Raw genomic sequence first — 17,193 nt, forward strand, 5'->3', positions numbered from 1 at the left:
TTCCAGGGACCTTCGAAGCATACATCATTTCTGACAGATCTTAGACGTTCAGGACACTTAGCATTGCAAAGATGTGTTACTCCAGGTAAGGAGAGACTATGAAGCAAAGCGGAGACACAGAGTTTGGGGTTAAACCAGGTTTAGTCAGCAGGCAGATGGCTCTTTTTGGACATGAACACCTCAGTTCCATTTAAGTCTTGTACTTCTTAGTTACAAAATGACATCTTCCACACCAGAGTTGATGTATAAAAAGCACATATTTTCTGTCAGAAATATATTGACTTCTAAGAAAACGTAATGCACTTGATAATGGTGTGTGTATCACTGCCTACCGATGGACTGAGAAAAGAACAACTTGTCTCTTCACAGTGAGTACTCTGAGCTAGTTACAGAGGATCCATGGGAACAAAGAGACTTTTGATTATTCTTCTCATTGTGTTTCCAGCTGAAGATGCTGTTAATGTAATGTCGCTGCTGTTTGTGTCCATTTCCTCTTGCACCATTTGCTGAGCTTACTTTTCTCCCCTAGTATACCACACTTCTTACGTAAAATTTACATTTTATTTGTGTAGCCTCAGCCACAGAGCTCTCTAATTTTGCTGTGCTGAGTTAAGCTGTAAAGCCAGAATTCATCTAATATAATACCAGGTACCTAATTGAGTTAGGTTTGCAGTTGTTCTGGGCTTCCTTTGTAGCTGATGGAGGGAAAGTGAAGTACTCAGCACTAAAAATAGGTGAGTTGGACCTCAGCCAACTCTTCTCAAATGATGTCAAGGCCAATTTTATACTATTCAATGTGTTGTACTTCTTTACAGAGCCGCTTGCATTCTGATTCAGGAATCAGTGAGATGTAAATAGCCCAAAGGAGATGTGCTTCAAGTGGCATCAGAGTGACCAGCATTGTGTGACATGTCTCCTCTCCAAGCAAAGACGAACTCCAAACGGTTTTTGCAGCTACTCCCCAACACTTACTCACACATGGGTCATCAGGATGAAATTCACTGATATAGAGTTCCCTCATCCTGTAATTATTTTTTTTAATACCAAATCCTAAGTCAGTTGTTTCTTTTAAACACAAAAGGAGACAAATAAAACAAACTGATTATAAATATGCAGCAGAAATATATACAAGTTATTTTTATGACAGAATGAGAAGTATTATCTCTACACAAAAGAACTATTCAGATTACTGTTTACATTTTCCTGCTTGTACTGGAAATAAGCCACTAAAACTTTACCTATTTTTACTAGTGTGCCAAAGCATGATGTCAGAGAGAAAAAAGGAGAGGCAAAGGCCAGAGTTAGAGTATATTAATCTTCCGTGATTACATACATGGCCTATTTTCAAGGTTTGATAAATTCACAGAATTGTCCTCAGATCTCTTCAAATTTATTGTAGTTATTTCATAGTCTATAAGCAATTCCTTCATGTGACAGTGCCTCTGTTAACCCTGTAATCTGTCCTCACTCTGTGAGCCTTGTCTTGCCCTTCCAGTGCTTCAGTGGGGTAGCTTTTTCTCTCAATTATTAATCTGAGAAATGCTTTCCTTGCTACCAGTGTGAAGTCCTACTGTGATTTGTATGATGTGTGTCTGCTCAGTGTGCAGAGCAGCAGTGACCTGTTCAATGGAACAAATTGGACAGGGTTGGGATGGGGTGGGGTGGTGGTGGTTCCCTAAGAAAATTATATAGCTGTTGAGCCAGTCGTACTTCTAGTCTTTGAAGAATGTCTCAGGTAGTAGCAGCAGCTCCTTGTTATTCCATAGTGCTAACAGTCCTTTTATCTAACACTACTGGGCAAGGAACAGGAGTGCAAACAACCAACACATCATTATTTGGACTTGCTAGGTAAAACTAGTGAGTGCATTGCCCACAGACTTACTAGAACTGATATAAGTTCTTTCAGTGATAGGGTTTACCAGGGAAGGGTAAGGATGAGAAAACCTTAGCATGAGCAATTTCAGGGATGTTAAAGAAAATTCTGGACCATCTATCTTTTACAGATTAGTAGATTAGACACTTTTTGTTCAAGTCTTTTCTCAGGATGAGATAGTTCTGAGGAATTTTCTGAGATTATATCAAATCTGCCTGTTTGCTAGCCCCAGCAATTTCAGATCTGCTGCCTGCTACTCAGAAAAGACCATTTTGTGCCTGAAGTGAAGTGAAAGATTTTTGGCATTCACTGTGTGGGATTACACAAGCAGCTCTACTGACTAATAGAACTTCAACTTTCATCAACCAGGGACAAGAACAATATATAGTCAATCTAGTGAGACCACGCTGGGTCTACAACATCGTATTATTTCGCAGGATTCCTCACCTCTGAGTAGATCTGTCTTTGTTCCTTCCATCACACAGAAATCCAAATCTTATTTTTGAGAAAAGAACTAATCATTTTCTATATACACACTTCTAAAATTCCTTTTTTTCTTAGTCCCGTGGAAGGGGATACTCTACATAAATGTAGCATTACTTTGTGGGTTTTTTTAATCAGCAGTTCCTCAGTGATCATTCTAGATGCAGAAATGAAGAGAATAGCACTCACAGGAAGCAATTTCTTTAGTTCACATATTTACAAAATTCTATCCCAACCAATTTATTCTTGACTTGTAGGTCTGCAAGGACTGAAAATTGACTATCTATAAATAAAACTGATATTTCGAGATAACGTTTCCTGTTCATTTTGATCATTTTATTATATTACTGTCAATGCTACCTCTCAGATCATTCCACATTTATTTGAAATGCAAATAGATGAAGAAATGAAAACTTTAACAAGTTTTAATAGTTTTTTTTTTTTCCTTCAGACAGCCATCTGAATATACAGAATTGTAAAAATCAACAAACAGATGGCAACAGCTTTTTTTTGTATGTGATTGTTATACTTTCCCTTTGTTGTAATCCATGTTCCAGAGGAAAGAGCGACAAAGGACAATTAACTAATTTCACATAAAACCACCACCACATTACTTGTTGATGAGGTTTTAAATATAGCTTTATTTAAAAGAGGGGGAGTGCTAGGTAACAATTCTGCTTGGTTTTTATATTTACAGAAATACAGTCACAGGCTGTGATAAAAGTCTTGTACTTCTGTTGAGTCTTGCAGCTACCTTTGCCATTCTAGCCATAGCATGCAGCTACTCACAGCAGAGCAAACTGAACAAGGCCAGATCGAATCATTCCACTGTGAGTGATCCAAAACGTTTGTAACTGGTAACTGTGCATCTTATCTGGGCCTCTTGCTGGTGAACTTCTCCAGTCTCCTGTTTTATTCTGGTAGGCATACATGTAAATCTACCAGAAGATATTTTTGAACCACCACACTGAACAGTATGTTACTGACTCTCAGTTCAAACCATCTCTCACATCATACACTAGCAGCACTACTTCCCATCTGCCTCAGTGCCTATAGAAGATCAGCTTCCGAACAGAGATTCAGCTGGCTGAGAATAAATCTGAACAAGACAGAAGCAGGATTAGCAGGAAATGGGTGATATTTTGAAGAACTAGCCAAAACCATGACAAGGTCCTCAATTGAGGGGTCTGTTTTCTGACCATCACAAGAGCTCAGAGCCTCAGGGTTAGCTGCTGTCCTCCCAGGTATGAAATCTGTCAAAAATAAATTCTCTCATCCACAATGAGCCAGCAGGCTGTTCCTATGAACATCCTCTCAGATGCTGACTTGGCAATAGCCTTGTACATATTCATGGCTCCCAGGTTGCACTGTTGTAATATTCTGCACTGGCAGTGCCAATGATAGCCTTCAATGGGCAGCTGATCAAAACTCATCACTCTGCTTGCTAAGCAAAATAAGTCAATTTTGGTACATCATCCCAGGGCTGTGAGCAGTTTGCTGGCTCTTCTGTGAATGTTAAATCATATTCCTTGTTCTAATCCTAATCTTCAAAGCCCTAAATTGGCTAGATCCAGGTTACTTTGGGGATAATAATTTCTCACTGTGATAAAGGCCTTGCTGAAAGGATCCACTCCCCAGGGGTGGTGGAGCTATCAGCTGGGCAGGCAATTATGTTGACAGAAGGAGCTCTGGAGCGCTCTTCCATGTGAGGATGGAAACAATCATGAATCTCACCCCTCTTCAATGCAAACTGCAGAAATCTTCTCTTCAGAATAAAACAAATTATTGTGAGTAAACAAAAGCCTCCTCTGTATACACCTAGTTCTAGGAAGGAGTGTAAGTACAACATGTAATATCAATGAGTAATTTAACACAGTATTTTTTTTTTTTTAATCTTGTGAAATATCTAGCTGTGTGTCAACCTAACTAGCAACTTTTGAAGAATTCAAGGTTAATACCTCAACAGAATAAAACACTGGTAGAAAAAGCAGCACATACAGATTAGATGATCTATGCAAAGATTTTCATCTCTGTGTGAAAAGCAGTCTGTTCCATTGCAATTGTTTTAATGATTCAGCTTCTCAAACTGCATGTTTTGCATTTCTTGAAATAAACAAGCACTTAAATAATCCTTGATTTGTTTTTCCCAAAGGTATGTCACATATCAGCCCACAGCCACTCAATTAAAGAACAGACACAACTTTTCTGGATTTAATTCAATAAATAAACCTAAAATAGTTTGGTTTTTTTGCTTTTCATGTTAGCTTAATAGCTAGTAAATGAACGAACTTGCTTGGAAATCATATAGCACTTTCAGGCATACAACTAGTGGCACAGACAGGACAAGCATCTGTATTATTTTAATTTGAATTTAACTGATACATCCCTACAGTCATGCTAAGGCCATTCTGTGTCCCTGGCAATATTTTTTTCTCTTAGTGGCAAGGTGGGTTCATGAAATGAAACAAATGTTTTCTTCTGAAGTAAGAGAGGCGCTGAGAACACAGTTGGTGAACTGTCTGATGAAGACCAATATGACAGTTGGAAAACAAGTCTGAAAACAAAAGTACAAATCATTGGTAGGTGAAAATTGGCATATTTGTAGTCATTACCGCAACTACAACTATCAAGAGAGAATGAGCCTTTACAACTTTAACAGAAAGCAAATAATATTGGGCCACACGCAAGTGGAAATCTAGCTGCCCTTTACCTCCCAACTCTTTTCTTTTTTCTCAAGTTCAATCATCTGCCAGCTAGTTTGCTGACTTCTCACACACAGTTGTATTCAAACTTTTGAAAGAATCAAGATGCACAAGAAGGAAAGAAAAACAACAGCTTTCTGAGATATCAAAGGATTCAGGAAATGCTTGTTGCTGTTGAATTTGTGTCAACTGGGTAGAATCCAGTACTATAAAGGTTCTGATTGCTTCCTTACACATATAATATTAACAAGTCCTTGTCAAGGTTAAGAGTTTTCAAGTGCGTGAGAAAATTCAGTACCTGGGAAAATAAAAGAGTTTGGTTTGGTTTGGTTTTGATGTATGCTGGTGACGATTAAAAAAAAAAATCCCCTACAGGATATTGCAAATTAATAAATGAAGACTGAATTTTAAATGAAGAGCAGTTCCACTTAGCACTGGAAATAATTCTCAGATTCTAAAGAGATGTATTTCTCTATCCTTTCTGCAGCTCCCTATGAAACATTTTTTTTCACCCACAGGCTGTTTTCATTTTAAAGTACAAGGATGTGATACTCCCAGAATGCTATATATTTTTTTTAGATTATAGGAAGAGATTAAAATTTCCCTGTAGTTTATCAAAGAATTTTAGGAGGCAGTAGTTGTTGTCATTGTCCACAGAGCCTGCCAATTGCCCTGGCATGAAGTTACAATTAATGATGTATCGCTGGGTTACATAAAGGATGTCAAACATATGGACCACTACTGCAGCCAAAAGATATGAGCAGCTTGCTGGATGTATCACATAATATGCTATATTTTTTTCTGATATATCAGAATGTCTTTGCTAGTAAGAAAAAAAAATATTAAATTGCAAATACATTTCTAGTTTTGCTTTAGGGCACTCATTCCTGAATTGTAGAATGGTTGTGAATGTTCATGGCTTTGGAGATGAAGATGAGTAATATTTTTCATCTTTCTTTCTGTCTGACCATCTATGAATCCATTTTCAGTTGGCCAGGTTTTCCCAGTAGGGTATTTTAAACTATCCTTAGTAAGACATGAGTGTTCATCGAGACAGGGCAAGTTTACAAGCACAGAGACTTAGTTTTAATCACTGATAATAAAAGGAATGACCTAGTGGGTGGAAATTGAATATTAGAAAGAGCATTTTAAAAGTGCATGCCTTCTCTAAAGAAAGCAAGTAGAATCTTATTAGCATGCAAGTTAAATTCATTTCATTTCACACTTTGAAAGGACATAGGAAAAATTCAATTTAACGTTTTCTAATGTAAAATCATGCCACCGTATGTGCATATGTGTTTTATAGCCTATAAATAACTGATTTGAAAATGGAATGTTCTCTTCCCAGATAATTGAAACTCATAAGAGTCACAGCATAACCTTCCCCATAAACACAGGTTGGAATAACATCAGCAGTGCTACTACCAATAACACAACAGCCTGCTTGTATTAGCTCAGAGGGACTGTGAGCATGCCCATGTGGAGGATGATCTGCCCCACAAGAGAGCACCCTGCTTTGCTTCTGGTTGGCATCTCATGGCGCAGTGCTTTGGAATAAGAAAACCTAGGCCGTGCATTCTCCAACCAGAGCCATATAACAAGGTGGTAAATATGGAAGTTTGCTAATTAACTGCTTGCAGTAGGAAGGGGTTATGCTTTCTCTGTTCTTTTTGTGGTCTGCAACATGAGTGGAAGCATACCGCTGTATACTGTCTGTGTTAATCACCTCTGCACAACGTACAGAAAATCTGAAATAATTAATTTAGTGGTAGACCAGATTCAATTATCAACAAAAATGAAGTCTGAAGAACATCTATGATTCCACAGATCAACTACAGCATGTCCCTGGTCTGCAAATCCAGTATCATCAGTTGTCAGTCCTAATGAAACTCCTCTGAGAGACAAGAGAGGAAATGAAAAGTAAAGATGCTAATTTTCCCACTAACTTGATTGAATGATTTCCCCTGTCTATGAGATTTACGTTATGAAGGCACAGCTGTTCTTCATTTCATTCACAAACTACTAGTTGCAGTTGATTTAGGGCCAAATTCAAAGGGAAATCTAGTGAACCAAAGCAAGCTTATTAAAGATCTATGTCAATTTGTAAGTTTAAGTGTTTTCAACTTGTCAGTGTTACCTCAATGTTCTAATACACTTTCAGCTTCACAGCTGTTTATACACATATCACTTGACTTTATTTAAAGAAAAGTTAATCACCTCCTCTCATGTTAAAGTTAGTGGCTGAAATGACAAGCCTTCAGAGGATGATTCCTATCTTGTGTCTCAGGATGACAAGAAATGTTTCCTGTCTACACATTTCTCTCAATTTTCTGCAGAACAAATTTATAGACAAAAAACTTCAGACGTAGGGAATTAGATGGGACAAACCTTCACCACTGCTGAAATGAGTCCAATTGCCTCAAAGTTAAGCTCAGTCATTTTCTCGTTGATTTAACTGGAGTCACTACAGTTACATTGCAAGATAGGTTCAGGTGAGGTATCACAGGTGGAAGTATCACACATACCGCACGTAGAGGTGCTGAAAAGAAAGAAGTCTTTTAAAAGAATAGAACAAAAACAAACAAACAAACAAAAAAAACACCTAATACAAAGAGAAAGGAAAGAAAGCAACAAAGTATGATAATGAAGTAACACAAAGTAAACTTTCCAACAAGCCAGAAGTGTCCTCTTTTTCAGTTACAGAAACTTCTTATGTTGAGGTAATGTTTAGCAGCCCTATTTCTCCTGAAATTACAAAAATTCTGGTTGTTTTATAGACAATTTAATCAATTAATCTTTTATAGAATGTGTTACCTGGTTTCTTTTCCTTACTCCAGCAATACAGGAGGGCTTTAATACCGAACAGATTCAGCCATTTGAAGATGTCAGGAGGAATCAATTGTCCTAGGAGCAGGAACAATAGACACCTTTAATCTCTACAATGGTTTGAAAGATATTTCTATCAACAGGGAGACATTCACTATAAATTAAAAATATTATGGCAAACTCAAATAAGTGATATCTACTCTGAGCTGTGCTCTCTGCTATGCATTTTCTTGACAATGACCATTTCTTATCTTCCTACATAAACTTGCTACAACTCAATATCAGCATGAGATTTTCAGTAATCCAAAAACAAGAGTCTGGATTTGAAATGCTACCTCTGTCAGAAAGCCCCAGGAAAGACTGAGTCAGTAGGAATGTCTACATGCAATAGTAAATAATAATGAAAAAAAAAAATAACAACAATAAGATGCCTCAGTAATGCTGATAAGATGTAAGTGCATTTGCAATAGTCCAGTGTTTGGTAATAGTAACAGATATGTCTCCATTAGCTCAGATTGCTCTGTGTGCTTGTATTAGCATACTGCCTGGGGGATTATGGTAAACAGGAGTCAGGTTAATATTTATTTATTTATTTATTTTGCAGTAGGGAGGAATAGGATGCATGCATTAGCAAGGGAGGTAAGCACAGAAGTGTCTATAAAGAGCAAAGTGCTTAGGAATGTGTAATCTTCATGTATATGAGAGGTCCCATTTAGTGCAGCAGGAATTAAGCCCATGCTTTAGTGATTTGCTGAATTAGGGCCACAGGTCTGGACAAAATAGTAAAAATTGCTTATCTCCATCAATTTCATGGTTTTAGTCCTCTTATGTGTATTTATTATTGTACTCTATTATGTTCTGTCCAATTCAGTCCCTGATCCAAATACATGTTTTTTAACATGATTTGCTTAGAAAACATCATGACATTTTACATAAAAGTTCAATGGTAACTAAAGATCACAGAATGTAGCAACTAAATAACTATATAGCAGCTAACTTGCAGGAGTTAGAGAAAGTCTGTTTTGTTAAAAGAACCAGAAAATCACTCTCCCCAAAGACTATAAATGGAGAAGCATTGTGCATACTTGTGTTGTTCCTAACAGTGAACTTTGCAGCCATCCTCAGAACTGTTTCCTGCCTATTCAGACAGACGGCACAGGACCCATCTGTCACACAGTGAAGTTAACAAAAGAGACAACAGAAAACTTCTGAGTTGATAAAAAATCAGCCTGTTCACGTGGAAATGATCTATACGCACAGTGAACAGTAAACACAAAGAAGCTCTTCTGAGTAATAAAACTGGTCTGGTTTTAGGAAAAAAAGAACAAGCCATGCATAGAAGAAATACAAATTTTATTTAGGAAACATATCCATGGAAAATGTGTTTTATTTTTGTTTTTTTTTTTTTAACCTAATCAAACAATTATTAACCTAATTACAGATGAGGCACCTGAGAAAAATATGCACTACCAGAAGAAATTTGTCTCACTTAACTTAGTTGCTTAACCATAATCTGTGATCGTTCTTTCCACTGGCTATAAGGCAGATCAAGGGTAGCTTATTAGACCCTGACAGATCATTTTTTACATGCCCAAACTGTGAGAGATTTGTTATGCTAACTGGCTGGGTAAAGAACTATATACTTTTAATAACAACAACAATAAGGCAAAACAGGACTGAGAGGAAAAAAAGAAACTTATCACACATTTGGCTCCTGATTAAGGCTGCATTCCATATTACTAATTGTATTTCACAGAATAATGACGTTCCATATAATCATGGATAGTGCATTCCATACAATTTGGTTGCCAAAGCTGTTCTTCATAACTGCTCATCTGAAAAAGCCACTCACCTTTTTCTCTTTTTACAGGGGTTCAAAGGTCCAAACCAGTTTCTGTGTTGTTAGTGCTCAGCTTCAGAGAAAATCATCTCAAATTAAAAAAAAAAAAAAAACCACAGAAAAAAACCAACAATCTCATAATAGATTTTTCAACACTAAGGTCCCTGATCTGGAATGGATAAATAAGCAAATCAGGATAAGTCATAGAATCATAGAATGGCCTGGGTTGAAAAGATCTCAAAGATCATCTAGTTTCAACCTCCCTGCTATGTGCAGGGTGGCCAACCACCAGACCAGGCTGCCCAGAGCCACACCCAGCCTGGCCTTGAATGCATCCAGGGATGGAGCACCCACAACCTCCTCAGGCAACCTGTTCCAGTGCGTCACCCTCTGAGTGAAAAACTTCCACCTAATATCTAACCTAATCCTCCCCTGTCTCAGTTTAAAACCATTCCCCCCTGTCCTATCACTATCCACCCCCGTAAACAGCCATTCTCTCTCCTGTTTATATGCTCCCTTCAAGTATTGGAAGGCCACAGTGAGGTATCCCTGGAGCCTTCTAACTCAGTGGTATCTTGTACCTATATCACCTATATCAAATCGCACTGAAGCCACTAGGGTCTGTGTGGGTTTACGGTCCTTTTCACATTTTGGAAACAGAGTTTTAATAGACTCCCTTTAATAATACTCTTAAGCTCAAAGTTTTCTTATGGGTAATGCAATCATTAGACAGAGTTCCAGTGCTGTCTGACTTTCCACAGTTATTAAAATGACAAAATGTTTTATTAAAAAGGGATACATACTGTTGGGAGCTGAGTCATAAAATCAACCAGAGACAAATGGAGCTCTACCACTTTTTATCTAAATATCTTTTGTCTGCTAACAAGAGCAAAACTAACGTTCGTTTTCTTTTAAACTCACAGAGTAAATAACAAACAAATCATAATTCCACACATTTTACTTAAATCTGCAGATGACAGTGGGAATTTACATTTTTTTGCCATGTATGGAGTATTGCAAAATCCTTACAAATCTGTTATGAACAAGAGAACCTATCTGCCATGGTAAAGCTGATAAGCCTCAAACAGCATGACTATGTGTTGAAAGATCTTGTAATAATCCTTTATTTTCTACACATTATGCATTGTAAATGCAAAGCTAAGGACATTTTCTTTTTTTCTTAGGATTATACAGAAAATACTTGCAAGTTTTTCTGGTCACTGAGAAAAAAAGTACATGAGGTAGGAAATGTGATACTTTTTATGAGCTACAAAAAATTAGATGTCAATATTTTGAGTAAATATAAGTATTTTCTTCCTTTTCCTCCTGTAAAACACAAAGTCCATGCTTTGTATTTTAGAGTCTGCAGTTATTAATGCTCTGTGTATAGCTGAAATGATTTTAGCTTTATTTTAGTTTAGTTTAGTTTAGTTTGATATCTGCCCGTGTTTGGATCTAATTTATTTGTTCTTCCAGTGAAAGGTAGAATATAAATGGTTTTAAGCAGAATAGATTAATTAAATATTGTACTTTATACTCTCTACTTTTTGATACCAGATATGGTTTTATGTATCAGAAATCGGCAAGTGTAAAAATTTGTGATTCTTTTTTGTGTATGTGTTTGTCTGCGTATGGTGTAGTAGGTATGTCCATGCAGTCTTTGTGACCTGGCCAAGGAATTCAGACTGTGCAAACTGTCCCTAAAATTCAAGGCCTGAAGAAAACTATTTTCTCAGGCATAAATAATATTCCTTAACAAGAAAACTGCTTGGCCCTATGTTGCGGCCCAGCAGAAAGTCAGTGTGCATGTGATGTAGGTCTTTGTTAGTCATGGAGCTGCACAGCAAGTGAGCTAACACAACAGTACATCTGCACTGAGACAACCTTCTCTCTCCTCCTTTTGCACTCGGAGATGTGCTTTGCCCACCACCATGCATGTCCCAGCGCAAAGGCCAGCATGCTGTCTTGCCTTTGTTAGTGCATTCCCACAGCATGCCAGGTTCTGCTTGCTGTTGCTGCAGCTTTTGCTGTGAAGAATAAAAGCTATAAATGTCAATATACTAACTCGAGAAATACAGAAGCAAAACCAGGCAAATGAAGAATAAAGCTAAAATATACAGCATCTTAGAAGGAATAAAACATGTCCAATATCTCTGAAAATTAGAGGATGAGGCTCTGTGGAATAGCAAAACACCCAAGTATAAACTTTGGGCCAGAGAGTTAGGGGCTATTAGTGTAATGCATTTCAGAGTCAGTGATTTCCATTGGAAGAAATAATAAATACAGAGAGGACAGTAAGACTGTCCTGAGGCACAAGAACATAAATATGGAAGTAAAGGATACTACTGCTGTCAGCACAGTGATGTATATAATGAAGAATTTTATTTGGAGAAGGAATTTGTTTTATTCATTTGAAAGTGTTCATATTTCAACGATTTATTTTTGATAAAACAACACCTGTCATGATTGTTTTTCATGATAGGTGCTTTTATATTCATTGTTGAAATATTCGATGTATCATTAAAGTTAATTTGGCTTGATTGCCAAATCAAAAGAAGTGGGTTTTTGTTGTTGTTGCTGCTGTTGTTGTTTTGTGCTGAACCGGTGAAGTAATATTGATATTTTTACATCAAAAAGATGATTTTAAAAGACACAAACAAGTTATATAAAGCCTCAAACAAAAGCTTTGTTTTACTTTTGGCATTCCTTAAACCTCTGTTTAACATTTCCTTTTTAAATTTAGGTCAACTTTTAGATTATCAGTGCTTTTCTGGAGAAAAAATATTCCTCATGAAAGTCCTGAGGAATGATGTAAAGGGAAGATAACACCAGGTTTGGATGAAAGGAGAACTGTTGTGCTGAGGGGCAAGTATTAGTTCTTACCTCAAAGCCAGAGCTCTTTGGAGGAGTTAATAGTGAGGCAGCTGAGAGAGATTTGGTTGATAGAGTCTTTTTGAATTTCAAGAAAGCATTAGCAAGTCTGTTACACCAAAGGCTCTTAAAGAAACCAAGCAACCATGGGAAGAAAGTGTGGGTTGAAAGGGGTAAATAATTGATTAAAAGTCAGGAAGTAGAGAGCAGGCATTAATACTGTGTCCTTGTGGAGGGAGGAGAGTGCTGGGAACCTACAAGATCTGTGCTGCAGTCTCTGGGCTACTTAGTCTGGAAAAGAGGGTTGAAAACAAGGTGATTAATTTACTCAAGTTAATCAATTTGAAAAGATGGGGCACAAATTCTGTCAAGAAATTGCCCTTAAGAATTTGAGTGACTAGCAATAGAATGGCAGGTGAAAATAAATAGATCTGATGTAGAGGTAAATGTAAAGTGATGCACTCTGACTTCACTTGCAAAATATTTGGATCTGAGCTGTCATCACTGCTGCTGAGGGAGACCACAGGGACCTAAAGATCAGTCTTGTAAACACTGCTACTGTTAAATAGTGTCATCCATGACCTTAGTACGAAAAGGAGAATGTGCAATCTAGAGATTATACAAAAGACACATTCTGTGGAGTGCAACTGTAGTGTCATATAGGAAGAACCGGTCACCCTGAGAACTAAAGTAATCTGACTGGGAGTTAGTAACTGAAAGCAAAAAATCTCTGCAATGAAATGGTCCTCAAAAGGGGAAAGTCTGACCACGGAAAAATTTAGCTTGGCAAATATAATACCTAAACATCAAGGGATTAAATCCTGAGAGAGTATTTCAAGTGAGCTAGTGGTTAGAAAAATGTCCAACTAGTTTTGCTCTGCAATTTGATCAGTTAATAAACAAGATCTATTTTAAATGATAATCCTGTGAAGTAACTACCCAGAGGAATATGTTTAATATTAATTTCTGAAGTTGTCCTTTCACTTCTCTTGTAAAAGTACAAACTAAAAGTCAGCATTACAAAAGACAGGAAAATTCCCAGGTGTTTGTGGTTGTACTGCAGATATAAACTGGAGACATGAGCCAAGCGTATAAAGACTAATCCAGTAATTCTGATTCAGAGCCATAACTTTGAGAGACCCATGCAAAGAGATATACCTGCCCCCATGGTCCCATTAAGGGGAAAGCTGCAGATATTTGCATCTCCCACTGCAGACATTTACATCTCCCACTTCAGTGGTACCTCCAGGTACAGCTATGTACCAATGGTGCTGGGGCTGGGAGCGGGGATGGACTTCTCTACTTACTCTTGTGCCATTCAGAGCCATCTCATAAATTCTGCTGCCCTATGAGTGTACAGATGTGCACTAGCATAGTTTGAGCCTTATCGGAGATTCTCTGCTCTGGGACAGCACTAAATTAATGGAGCTACACAGCTTTTGCACCTCTGCTGGCTTGGGTCTGGCTGGCTCAGTCTTCAGAGAGTGAGCTCACATCCATTCTGCTTATCCCTGTACACAGATTCACCTTCTTTAACTTACTTTCCTGTGTGTTGAGGAGAGGCCACTGCCTCCAGTTCGTACTGGGAGAGTTGAGACTATGGGAGACAGAAAAGGTCATGAGTCTTATGACCTAAAAGAAATTAAAAACAGGTTTTCTAAAGTTCCAGGGTGATATTCTGACCCCTCAGTCTTTTTTTATTGAGTTGTTCCCTCTACCATCCTAAAACTTTCCAATTTTTTTCTGTGGAAATTCATTTGCTCTACTGTGATGCTTTTGTTATCCCAATTCCACCACACAGCATTTCTTCAAGGTAATGAGAGGCTCGGAAATGCAACATTTTGAACAAGTAGCTAACATGAGACATTATAATCTGGTATCAGCTTTCTATCTGTCAGGTGCAATCTAAAAGTACAAGGAGAGATAGAAGTAGAGGGAATCAGGGGACTGCATTTTAGGGAAATTAAATTATTATCCCGGTATCATTGCAAACTGTGACTGTAAAGGTTGTACACTGAAAGACACTCAAACGTTCTTCATTTTCCTTTCATTTCAAAACAATCCTGAGGAAGATAAACAGTGTTGGCATGATTCTCTCTTGCATGAACTCATACAAAATACATGACAAAAACCAAACATTTTTTAATATAGAAACACAGAAAGGAAACCTGAAATAGCTAAAGATTAGCTGAAATTGAAATTGAAATTCTTGTACTTCAGTGCAGCCAGACATAAAAATCCGTAAAAAATTCCGTACAAAAAATGTTCTCATTGTGACAACTGAAATTATAAAGAGCCCAACTGTTACATGTTTTCTTTGTACATTTGTGCTTAATGGAATGCTTTAAAAAAGGGTAAATTCACTGCAATTACTTTATAGGGTCCAAACAAGGAGGAAATAAGGGAACAAAAATAACAGATATTTGATTTTTGTTTTTTATTTTATTTTATTGTTCTTCTGAGAGTGAACTTACAGAATTTCAAAAAAAAAGTAAAGATTTTTAGATGTTGAATATATAGATAGCCCATTCTGATCCATCTCTAGAAATGTGCTAGAAGTTTAGTGGCACTTCACAGGAACTAAAAAAAAATCTACGAAGGCTCTTTCCTTGAAGTTTCTAAAAATAAGTAATTCACAATGTAACTTGAAGACATACAAGCTCCTCACACTCCATATTTCACTGTCAACTATTCATATTGCAGATAAAAGCAAATCACACTTTTTTGTCAGTTTGGTTCTAACTCAATAGGTGCTCCATGTACTTTGGTCATTCCAGAAGTAATGTCTCCTATTTACTCACATGGAAACTACAACAGATGCAAAAAACACAATAACATTGTTTGGTTGAGCAATTTGAAAACACTATTTTTCAACAGTCACCACTAGCAGTTATGCATTTTCATCAGCAATGAACAAGAGCCTTCATACTGTGCTCATACAAATCTGTATCAGTAGAGGTGACCCACCATTTCACATCTACTATGACTGCATAATTGCAAGAAAAATGGTGCCCACACAACCTGAACAGATGAAACTCAGAAGATGCTAAAACTGGACTATACGGCGGGTGCGATAGGAGTATCTAGCCAAGACTGGCAGTGTGCCCCATGGCCTTCAAACTAGTATGGGGCCTGGCAGTATCATGATGCAAGAGAAAGGTCTTTTAATCTGGTCTGACTCTGGAAGTCTGAGCCTTCAGCTTAGTTAGTATTGTGATGTAGAAGTCAGAGATGATGGCTTGTCCAGGCTCCAGGAAATCAGAAAGGATCACCTCTTTCCTAGCCCAAAAGGCAGTGTGCTTCTCTTTACCCACTGAGGGCTGTGTCTTGAATTATTTTAATGGGGAATTCACATGTCTCCACTCCATGGACTGATGTTTTAATTCCAGCTCTTAGTGGTGACTACACATCTTGTTACCTGTAATGATACAATCCAAGAAACTGTCACCTTCAGCCTCATATTGGTTCAATATTTTCTGACAAATATGCATACAGTGTTTTTTCTCTTCCTATGTGAGCATTTATGGGACCCATCTGGCAAAAACTTTGCAATAATCCAACATTTCCACAATTGTTTCCAATGTACTGAAGCCAATATTCAGCTCTGTGTACAGTTCCCCGGTCATAATCCTCTGATTCAGGTGGATGAGCTGATTGAGATGCTCTTCATTTCATGATATGACAGCTGTGCATGGCTGTCTGGAGCACGGTTTGTCTTTTGTGTCATTGTCACCACTGCTGAAACATACCACCCACCACTTCACTATGCTCACGTCCACTGTTTGGTCTCCATAAATTTTCAGCAAGTGACGATGAATGTCAATGGGTACAACTTTTTCTGCATGGAGGAATTCAGTTCCACACCTTTGCTTCATACACAGCTTCACGTCAGGCATCATTTTATCAGACTGCCCCTCTGCTGCCGTCTGTCATACATTTTTCTAGTACTCTTCAAAAAATGTATCAGTAGTTATTACTGGGTTTTGGAGCTCTCAAATAAACAAATGCTTTTGTGCCTCAAACTGCAGTTAGATTTACTTTAACCAAACCTAGGGTATCCAAATAAAATAATAAAATTAAACCGAACATACTGGGTTTTGCTATGTTCATGAAGGTTTATTTTCAATTATTTTTCTCTTGAAGTGTGAAATATACAGCTTTGATGCCAAAATTTCTACATTCTGCTTATTCCAAACGTAAGGCACTGAGAAGCTAGCTTGCTATAAGAGAATAGGCAAGACTTTTCAAACTGTTTGCTAACCTGAGCAGCTCCAGGCTCCGCAGAAAGCCAGTCTGACAGGTCTCAGCAGTAAATGGGGAAAGGCTTCTTCTCCAGTGGCACAATTCCAAACCTTCTGGGGCTGTAAAACTGTGCTGGTGGATCCCTTATGGTACAGAGATGATAATATTGTCTTTCACAGACTGCAGAAGGAGCTAAGGGTGGAAGAAGCGTGATTGACCTGGACAGCTAAAAGAAGAATCTCTTTAAAAAAATGTGAGGAAGAAGGAAAAGAGGCAGTAGAAGAAAGATGAATGAGGAGCAAGTAGAGGAATTTTCATGTTCTCTCACAGTCAGTTAGAGAACTGTGTGGGATCTA

General features: G+C 37.7%; 1 long non-coding RNA gene across 1 annotated transcript; it reads right to left on the bottom strand.

Moving 5' to 3' along the window:
• Nucleotides 1–3,001: 3,001 nt before the first annotated feature.
• LOC107053138 lies at nucleotides 3,002–9,997 on the bottom strand. Its single transcript, XR_005858152.2, has 3 exons — nucleotides 7,873–9,997; nucleotides 7,447–7,597; nucleotides 3,002–4,910 (listed from the first exon to the last, which is right to left on the bottom strand). It is a non-coding gene; the product is annotated as an uncharacterized LOC107053138 (long non-coding RNA).
• Between the last annotated feature and the right edge of the window lie 7,196 nt (nucleotides 9,998–17,193).

Source organism: Gallus gallus, chromosome 3 (genome assembly GCF_016699485.2).
Source record: "Gallus gallus isolate bGalGal1 chromosome 3, bGalGal1.mat.broiler.GRCg7b, whole genome shotgun sequence".
Lineage (NCBI taxonomy): Eukaryota > Metazoa > Chordata > Aves > Galliformes > Phasianidae > Gallus > Gallus gallus.